General features: G+C 30.2%; 2 non-coding genes across 2 annotated transcripts; one reads left to right on the top strand and one right to left on the bottom strand.

Annotated features, from left to right (window-relative positions):
- The first annotated feature begins 7,847 nt into the window (after nt 1-7,847).
- On the top strand, nt 7,848-7,942 carry TRNAY-GUA (transfer RNA tyrosine (anticodon GUA)). The gene is made up of 2 exons: nt 7,848-7,884; nt 7,907-7,942. It is a non-coding gene; the product is annotated as a tRNA-Tyr (tRNA).
- A 2,104-nt stretch (nt 7,943-10,046) lies between these two features.
- TRNAR-UCG (transfer RNA arginine (anticodon UCG)) lies at nt 10,047-10,119 on the bottom strand. Its single transcript has one exon. It is a non-coding gene; the product is annotated as a tRNA-Arg (tRNA).
- Nucleotides 10,120-10,732: the final 613 nt, after the last annotated feature.

The following is a 10,732-nucleotide window of genomic DNA, read 5'->3' as shown; positions in this document are numbered from 1 at the left end:
AAGTAGGCACGGCCCCGGCCCCAGCCCCACTCAACGTAAGATAACGTCGCGTTTATAATGAACTATTAAAAGGTGCCTTAAACGTGTGTAGCGGCTTGCTCTCTTTCTCCGTCTCATAAATCAATACGTGTATTCTTGAGAATCTTGGTAAAGTGAAATTTATTGCATCGAGTCCGTGAATGGACGATGAAACATCCTAATGGGCCAGCATAGGTATAATTTTCAACCTGCCTTAAAGGACGCGCTGAGTATTATTTAACCGCGATTTATTTTTGATATGCCAACATTCCGATCGCTCGCATAGTTGTAGAAATAATAATAGGTAAATTGTTTTAAAATGTCATAACTGGTAATTCGTTGCGCATAACTTTGCATAATAAATTATGATGTATGGTTGATATCGGTAAGCGTTGGGTATTGGCCACTGCTGGGCACTTGGTTCTAACGGTTCATCAATGTTTTATATTAGTTATTGTCGTTGTTGAGAGTCAATGTGTGGTATTTAGTTTTATTATATATTTAATGTTTAAATATATTAAGCGTTTAATGATAACGATTACGGTGAATAATAGTTGGAATTGTCTAAATGTAATAGAGTGTATTAGTATGGCTGAGCTATTTGAAAGCTCGCAAGAATATTATTTATTATTTGACTATTTCAAGGCTGAATTTAAACATTTAAATTGTATTAAGTGAATATTTGAAGTAAATTTTATTTATAAAAGAATAGAGAATAAAGAAAAAACACAGCATAATCTTACAAATGGATTTATCATATGAAAAACTTTATTAATTCATTAGTAGAGTAAATAGATATTATTAATCCGTAAAGCTTATAACAATATTGCTTCGACCAATCTTACTATAAATAAATTGATAGCAAAAATAAAAATTAACAATTTTTATATAATTAATAAAGAGTATAACATTTTTTAAACTTTCGCTGTATAATGATAATCGTTCAATTAGTCATGAAACACCAGACATCATATAAGTTGTATAACTTTTGGTAAATTATTTAAACTATTGGTTCACGTGAAAAAATTACTAGCTTACAGTGTATGAAACCGTTTTTGATTTTATGCATTTTACATACTTCGATAATAGATTACCATCATTAAGATAAATTGAATGATAATACAGAAACTGAAAAAAAAATTTCCTATTAATTACTATAATATATATATATATATATATATATATATATATATATATATATATATTACCTAACAGAATTATATAATAAGTATATATACAAACGTATAGATGTATATTATGCAATTATATATAATTGTTGCAATATAATGTTTTTGTAATGTGAATTTTTATTATATATTTATCTAAGCTACATTGTAGAGATTAAACAAACACTTTCATCGTTACATTTACAAAAGTTTCAAAAATACGGTTAACCTAAAAAATATACACAAATTTTCAAGAATTAAAATGCCTATTTTTACTTATTTGATTAACGTAATCTACCAATATTACGCTTTATAACAGTAATGATGGCTTTTTGAACAATCAATAATGTCGCGTGCAGAGATAACCATTCTTACCGTAAATCCCAAGTAAATACTCCCAATATCTTGCCGTCATTAAAACCTCGTTAAACTCGCTTTCTATTTGGTCAATCCTAATTATTTTATGAATCATAAAGATCATACCCGAAAATAAAGTCTATACAAATTGTAACAATTCTTATCTGAGGACTAATTGATTTAAATTTGTCATAAATTCGTAATATACTTTTTACGTTTGTACCTTACAGCAAGTAAATACGCGTATTTAAATATTGTACACTCATACAATTTCATGTAAAATTATATTTTTTTATGTAATTAGTTTATTTTCTTTTTGAATTGGGGAAAAAAACGATTACGCGTACGTTAATAATATTATTTGTAATTAAAATAAAATTACAATTAGATAAATGTACAAATACATATTATTTATTCTATATACATGGAATGTATATTTTACATATTGTACATATTTTATTGTTTGCGTGTATTACATTTGCTTACGTATTTATATTGTATATGTATTACATTTGACTTATCTATGCCTCGATGTGTGTGTGTGTGTGTGTGTGTGTGTGTGTGCGCGCGCGCGCGCGCGTGTATATGTGTGCATTATTGTATTATTGAACGAATTAAAAAAATTATTCAACTTTGCTTAATTACGTTTATGAGATTATATGTATGTTTAAGATAACCAAGTTGATTAAAAGTAAATCAACATCATATACTTGAAAAAGTTGTAAAATCTTCTTCAATTTTCACATATTTCGCCTTTATTTCTTTAATAGCGAAAAAACTAATTAACTTAATGTATGAAATATACAACTTACTATCGCGCATTAAAATATGAGCTGTATTAAACGAAAAACAAAAAACTGTAATTTAAAAGAAAATCCATTTCCATTTACAAAAGAGTATCTATCCAACTCAATGTACCAAGTATATATTAAATTCTACATAAATAGGTACTTTATGATCTTAGAGCTTTTAATACATTAGCATGAATGAAAATATTCTTTAACTCTACTTAAGAAATGAATAGAGATTATGTAAAATTCCTATTAGCTAATTTCAAATTTTGAAAAGAAACAACGAAGTGAGAAAAAATTAAAGATTTTAATTTGTAATGATTATTGTCATTCGTAGCAGCTTCATTAGCCACATTAAATATTTCCAAAAACATGACAATGTACAATCAATCGCATTTAAGGGCATTGAGTCATTTATATATAATATAATGTTTCTGAATGAATTAATAAACATTACCTTCACCGAAATCATTGAAAGTAGCTACCAATCGATAATAAAGACACTCGCCTGTATATACTAATGCAATAGATAATTTGTTTCGGTGACTTAGTATTCGCTTTACGTATTATTATAATTCACAATTCCTTCCCTATAATATTTTCAATCTAAACTGTACGACTGTTGAAAAATTCAGCTACCAAAGTACTCATGACGCATGAGGCAAATAAAAAACATATTCAATCGCATCGATAGTCACGCGTTGAAGCTCCTGGCAAATCCATGCGCCGCTCTTTGTCTCTCGTACATGTGCGCATATTTCATTTACATAATGACACGGCTACCGTGATTTCTTTCTATCTGCTTGGCTTTCTTATGTTTTTCATTTATAGGAGCCTCAACAATATGTCCCATGCACTTACACGGATGAACGATCTAACGTGCGATTTTACACCGAGTTTGTCAAATTTAGACCATGTAGGTGGGTTGAGAAAATTGCCATGTCTCGTAGATGGTTTACGTTTATGTGAAAATACAAGCTTCGATAAAAGGGAAAACCCGTACAAATTTTACAAACAACGTTAATATCGAATTTCACGCGACGATTTATTTGCATTTTTTTGCTTTATCTAATCGGTTTTACCTTACGTATTGACAAAATTGAAACGATTGTCACTTTTTGCTTGGTTCAATGGCGAAAAAAATTATCTTAACCGATGCTTTATGTTAAAATGTTTTCAAATTCGAATTTTTATTTCATAGGGATTAAAATGTTTGTCGTTAAATCCTATAATTAGCAATAGCTTTTTATATCATAAAATTTCACAATGTCACATCAACAATTCAGAGCAGGCTCCTGATAATTAACAATTGCTAATCAATACATTAGCTTAACGATTGAAAAACTATGCGGATTATTTTAATGCTTAATTAATAATTCACTCATAATTAATAATAAACGTTACGTTCAATCCTCATAGACAACAGTATTAAGGCGCACAAAACGCTCACGCTCACGCGCACGCAATTATTTTGAAACTCTGGGTTTTGCGAAAGTATCACGAGGCAGTGCAAATTTTGTTCGTATTCAGAAAGAATGGGAGCATTCAGAAACGATATGGCAAAGAACTTGGACAGCGCCGACTCGCAGGAGTGCCAGTTTACGCGAATGAAGCTTTGCCTCAGTCTCAAAATACACCTTTCTACTCGAGCGAGCATAGATCATTGCGATCAGTTTGCAATTTCTCTTCACCTTAACTCCTCCCCGTTCATCATCTTCGTCTTTTAACCCTCCTTCCTCGTCTTCTTTTCGACCTTTCTCCCGCCCATGCCCGTCTTTATCTATTTTCTCCGCTGCCTCTATCTATTTATTTAACTTTTGCAGCAACGTAGTTATATTAGCATTCGACACTGAAACACATATCGAGTTCATTCGTTAAGCCAAATTGAAAGCTCCGTTATGATCAACTTGCCGAGCTTTTAAAAATAACTTCCATTTGAAAAAGTATGATTATAGCGAGATTAAGGCATAAGAGATACGAGGAACGAAAAATCTGGTATTGAGGTGGAATCCATCGATTAGTATATTTTATTTGAAAATATAAGCATAAAAATAATGACGTTGATATAGACTTTACTAATGTATTCCTACGTACTGATAGGAAGGTCTGTATTACATAAGTTCAACTCTTTAAACAAATTTAATTAGACTTCTATTCGTTAAATTAATTAATACAATATAATTAGATAATTTATTTGTATATTATTACATTTCATGTCTCTGATATAGAATTAAATGAATAAAAAATGAGTAAAGAATTAAGTTTCTCTTTAATTTCTAATTAAAGAGCCACAATTTCTTATAATCCATCAATATTATACGTAATTGCATATTTAGTACAGAATTATGAAATTCTTGTTAAAAAATACCGTAACCTTATGTTAACATCAACAATTACCGTCGTTTCTTTTAAAAGTCTCGTCATAATCGATTACTTACCCGAGTACACGGATAATATATTTAAATATTCTATTATATATTAACTTGTAAATCTACAGTACAATAAAAAGATACAAAGATATATTATAGGGAATAAATCCCTTTTAAAAATACATAAAAAGTAATATTTTGCTCGTTTAATGAATATTGATTGGTGCTTTGATTACGAAAAACAATTGTGATAAAAGTTTCTGAGGCTTAAAATTTTTCTATTTTTTTAATTAAATTCTGTCTTACTTCATTAGATATAGATAAGTTTATGAAACGTTGAATACTTAAGTCTATATTAAAAATAATAGCACAAAGTAATCAAATAAAAGAATTTGAATAGTTCGAGATCAATAGAATTTTATATTTGTCATGAATTTTGCGAAAAAAAATTCTTATATTTTCAGTGAGTTTGAGTGTGAGAATAATTGCAATAATTTGATGCAATTATCAATTAATTTATTTTAATTCACTAACAAACTTTTATAATCTTTAGTAGATATTTCACCTACTGATAAATAACGATTTTATAAATTTACTTAAATGTTTGTTTTTGATAATTTTTAGGTACATAATTTTTATTTTAGATATTTAAAATTCTCCGAATTAATAGTCTTTAAAAAAATACTAGATATTTAATAATTTTCACATGATTTTATTACGATATTTTAAAAGTATTTTATCAAATATCAAATTTCATATAATATATATATATATATTATTTAAAAAAAAATAGTATTTTAATGTTATTTATATTTTCATTAACGTATTTCAATAATGAAATCATTTTTACAAAATAAAAGAAGCCTTACATTGCCGTCGCCCAGTTTTGTTATTTCACGTAAGACTAGTCGTAATCCGTTCGTTGCCCTAGTATATAATAAAATTTATTAGGAAGTACGCATTAATTAAATTATACGTTATTCAATTGACTGTTTCTTGCTCCAGTTGTGTAGTGCAACATCGAAAAGGCTTTATTCGACTCTCTTTCAGCTAGTTGCACGTCCGTAAAAGAAAAAAAAAACTCATGTATTATTGCCCGGTAATTCATAATCACTTGTGAAACATTCAATTATTTAAAATTTTTGTCCATTAAATGTAATATCGTGACAAATGAAATATTAAGCAAATGCTCTGAGACTATCGAGTGTTCGATTTATGTTTATGAACCGTGATCGTATAATGTATTCACGTTTTTCATGAAACAATTTGAACTGAAAATTAATCAGTAAAGTTTTTCATACTGTTAAATTTGCATTTAGTTATTTTCAGTGAAAAATTATAAATCTAAGTCACTAAATTGAGACACATATTCGATTTGAATATGAGATGTTTCATTTTCATTTTTTTTTTTTTTTCATTTCATCCAAATCATAGATTGGTTTTATGTTGCACGATAATATCAAATCGTGAGTCTTCAAGATTTATCAAAAGCCAATCCCTTTTTCTCTCTCCCTCTCTTCCTCTCTCCCTCTACCGCTTGATTTCAACCAGCTAGATAATATAAAAGTATAACAGGCAATCCTTTCACTACTTTCCTACGATTTATTTGATGGGCACGACGAGAGCATAACGTTAGATAACCACCAAAGTGAAAATTGACAAAGTCGTGTACTATCATCATTTTATTAAACAATCTTCTATCCTCACAGCCGACATGAATTACATTAAATGATAAAATTATTTTGTAATTTGGCCCTCGTAATGGGAAATTGATTACCAAATATGCTGCGCTTCAGAAGGCTAAAATTTCGGTAGAATTACTTTTAATAAGGAAAAGAAAAAGTCTAATATTCAATAATGCGTTTTAAAATATATTATCTAAAGTCAGAAATTGATTAAAATATAAATATCCATTTTTTGCATTAAATTTGAAAATATTTATTAGAGTTAGCAAGAAATGAATGATCGGATATGGTTTTATGTATTTTATCTATATAGTAAATCCAAATTTATCTGTGAAGTTTGGAATTGAATTGTAAATACGTTGACGATAAGTAAAAAGCTCTAAATATATTCATACGGATGTAATAAATACAAATATGCATTTATCTATATTGTCCGATAGATTTGAGAATATTTTTATTTTGATAAAATAATGTGCCAAATTCAAAATGAAATAATACTTCACATTTTTTTTTTAACTATATATCATGCATTATTATATACGGAACAAAAAAAAAAAAAAAAAAAAAAAAAAAAAAAAAAAATCATCAATATATTTTACATCAGACGTTATTGGTACAAAAACATACGTAACTTAGGTATACAACGAGCCAAAGTAATTCGAACGATAAAGAAACGAAATAAACGCACGAGCATTCGCAATTGAGAGCATTTGTTTCGAGAGTCTTCGTTCAGAGATGATCAAACATTGGTAATTCTTAGCGCTGATTGGTTCGTTTCATCTCTTTATCACTAGGTATGACAAATTCCTATGACAAATTTTTCGCAATCATCGAATATCAGACGATGAAAAGAAAGTTCGACTTTTATCATCCCATAATTATCAAATATACTTTCCTTTTTGCCATTTACTTTACAAATTATTCTAGAAAAAACATTGCAAAAAAAAAAAAAATAAAATCAATTTTCAATTTAATCTAATTGTCATTATGACTTAAATAAACAAAGAGCTTATTATAATTAATGATTTATATCTGCCTTTATAACATATTACAATACCATAACTAAACTGTTATTTCTTTTATTATTTCTTTTCAAATTCATCGTGTTACGATCAAAAAATAAAAAAAGAAAAAAGAAAAACAAAAAACATGCACACAAAATGCTTATCGAAAGTACATTTATAAACATAGCGAGACATGCTAAAGCAATGCACTTGGTATTATCTATTAATTGCATAAATTCAAATTAGGCCAAAAGTAAATTCTGATTGCAAAGCCTTATTCGTCTCTCGTCAACAAATAATAATTATGCGCTTTAAAATAAAGATAATAGCCGTGTGCGTACATAGGACAATCACAAGCAACGAGGCTCTTATAATTAATAGTGACGTTCCCCCACTCTGCCTGCCAAGTTGCGTAGCCGCGATTTAAGTGCAATTCAATTTTTCTATAGCGCAAGCGCCTTCGATAGCTCAGTTGGTAGAGCGGTGGACTGTAGTTGGAAAATATAACATATAGACATCCATAGGTCGCTGGTTCAAATCCGGCTCGAAGGAAGTTTTTTGCTCTTTATTTTTTTTTCTCACTCAAGTGTCGTTTGCTCATTTTATTTAATTTATTCGCATAATTTAACGTCTAAAAGAATTAATTAGCATTTAATAATAATGGGCAAGTACCTGCCGACGCTGCTGCCGCCGCCGCCGCCGCCGCTGCTTCGTTTCACGCGCGTCAAAGCGTTTCATGGATGCGTCGGATGAAGAATATATGTCTTATTAATAATGTATAATAATCGTTCGTTTGACACTCGAACGCGAGCATTTTAACAAACGTAAAGTTTGTTCAACAAAAACATAAAGCGATTCGAAATAAATCATCTTTTCTTTTCTTTTATCTTTTCATCCGTCTTTAGTCGCCTAAGCATGGTAAATTACATTAGCGTGGAACTATTTGCATAATTATTAAATTATTGAGCCAAGAACCCTCAAAGCCGTAAGAATGAGTTCCTTATAGGGGGAAAAAAAATACTTCCCTCCTCGAATGATAACGTTTGTAATTAAATATAAGTTTTTCGCGTCTGTAAGTTACTTGAATACTTCTAGTCTTATTGATATGTGCAGTTCAATCACTTTCTTTACTTTCTTCTTCATTGCAGAATGCGTGGTTGTTGGAGCTTCGATCGAACGAAAAAATGTAAAAGAAGAGAAAATTTGTCGCATTTACGTAGGACAGTATTTTACAAGTAAGGAGCCTATTGGTCTTCCTTTATTAACAAAAAAAAAAAAAAAAAAAAAAAAAAAAAAAAAAAAACTGCTGGACACTATTAAAAACCAAACTACTTATTAGCATACAAAAGGACCTGTCGCAGTATTTATCGCTTCTCATTCTTGTCCACTCTCTCTCTCTCTCTCTTTCTCTCTCTCTCTCTCTCTCTCTCTCTCTCTCTCTCTCTCTCTCTCTCTCGTTACTGCAACAACAACGGGACCATGCGTTTTCAACGCCAGTCTCGAGTGTGCGTCATTAGTATTCGAAGCTTTGGCGAAGAATCGATATGACGTGACGGTGGATTTAAAGTCAGCCGTGTTAGTAAAATTCCATCGAGCGCGAAAGGGGGCTGGGCTGCTTGTAAATAGCACAGCGACAAATAAGTGCAAATAAGGTGGCTCCTCTTGCCGAGACAATGTGCGTGATAGGATTCGGCACACCGCCCACGCTTTCCATGTCAATGGGAGATGATTTTTTTTTTTTTTTTTTTGATAACTATTACACGCTCTTTCCAGTGTCGGGCCTCCTTCTCTCTCCTCCTGCTCTCTGCGAAAATTTTTATCTTTTCCTCACCGTTCCCCTCCGCCGCAGCCGATCATCCATTCGCCGCACACAAGACTACTGTTTAGTGTTTAATTAGTAAATAGTCTCTAGCGCCAACGAGGATATATACTTAGCGTACGCACACGCACGCACACTCATGTATCGTCACACTATGCCGTACGCATGAGTCACCTCCCGGACTACCTACGACTATCTGATAATAATTCGCTTCCGTACCCTCTGACGTATGAAAATTACATTTTTATTGACCATTAAATGCAAAATGTAGAAAATCGTGGATATTTTGGATAGAGGCTACTTGTCGTTATCCGCATTTTAATTTACGACCGCACCTCTGCGACTTATTGGCTATTTGAATAACTAAACAATAGAGAGACATCTCCAATCATATAAAAGACAGTTTTGTCATATGCATATTTTATTGCAACAGATTTATTTTACTTCACAACTATTATGCATCGTTAATAGTTAAAACGTACATCGTTAATTTCCGACAAACTTTAAACTTGATACTATACTCAAGGGAAATAGAGGCACAAATGCATGGAATTTAAGATTTGTTTTTGCAATTGAATTTTTCGTTTCTTTCATTTATTTTTATCATTGAATAAATCGTAATTCTATCGCTTTAATGAGAAACGTGATTGACAAAATAATAATAATAATAATAATAATAATAATAATAATAATAATAATAATGACAAGAACAACAATAATAACCACAATAATAATAATTAATAACGAAAAGAAAGAAATGGACAAGAAATAAGGGAACGTGAATAAAATATATAGTAGAATAAAACTATGTTGAAGAAAAAAAAAAAATATAGAAGTCGACCGTGACAGGACTCGAACCTGCAATCTTCGGATCCGAAGTCCGACGCCTTATCCATTAGGCCACACGGTCAATTGACAACATTTTTCATGATACGGTATAATAATCAATCAGCAGCTATATTAAAATTTTATTTATTTACGAATTTTTCTATTAAATGAAATTCTTTTTTCCTTTCATTATTATACAGAATAATTGTAAATACAATTGTAATATCATACGTATTATAATACTCAGCAATGATAAAGCAGTGATGATTAATGCTCTTACGGTATGTAGCCAGCGAGATTTCTGTCTTATCGGCAATAGGCTAATTACCTATGTAGCACTTTTTATCGCTCGTTGAAAGGATCAAACAGAAGGTATAGTTAGATTAGCACTACCAATGCAAAAACTCTAATTGATTAATTATGAATTATGTTTTTTATATATAACGACTTGATAAGTCGGTTGAATATTTAATATGTACAGTTGAGTATATACAAATGCCCGACGATACAATATTGGATATGAATATTTATTTATAATTTGCCCATAAATTCCACAATTATTGCTCTTGTGTTAATATTCAATAAATTGTGTATATGCATTTGTCGTTAAGCGGCGAGGAATTTAAAAGAGAAGATAATTTAAATTTCTACTGAAAGTCAAACGATTTCGCCAAAATCCTATCACTTATACAGGA

Source organism: Ceratosolen solmsi, unplaced genomic scaffold, assembly GCF_000503995.2.
Source record: "Ceratosolen solmsi marchali unplaced genomic scaffold, CerSol_1.0 scaffold1, whole genome shotgun sequence".
Lineage (NCBI taxonomy): Eukaryota > Metazoa > Arthropoda > Insecta > Hymenoptera > Agaonidae > Ceratosolen > Ceratosolen solmsi.
Note: the sequence above shows the minus strand (reverse complement) of the source record. Positions and strands in the feature narration are given on the sequence as shown.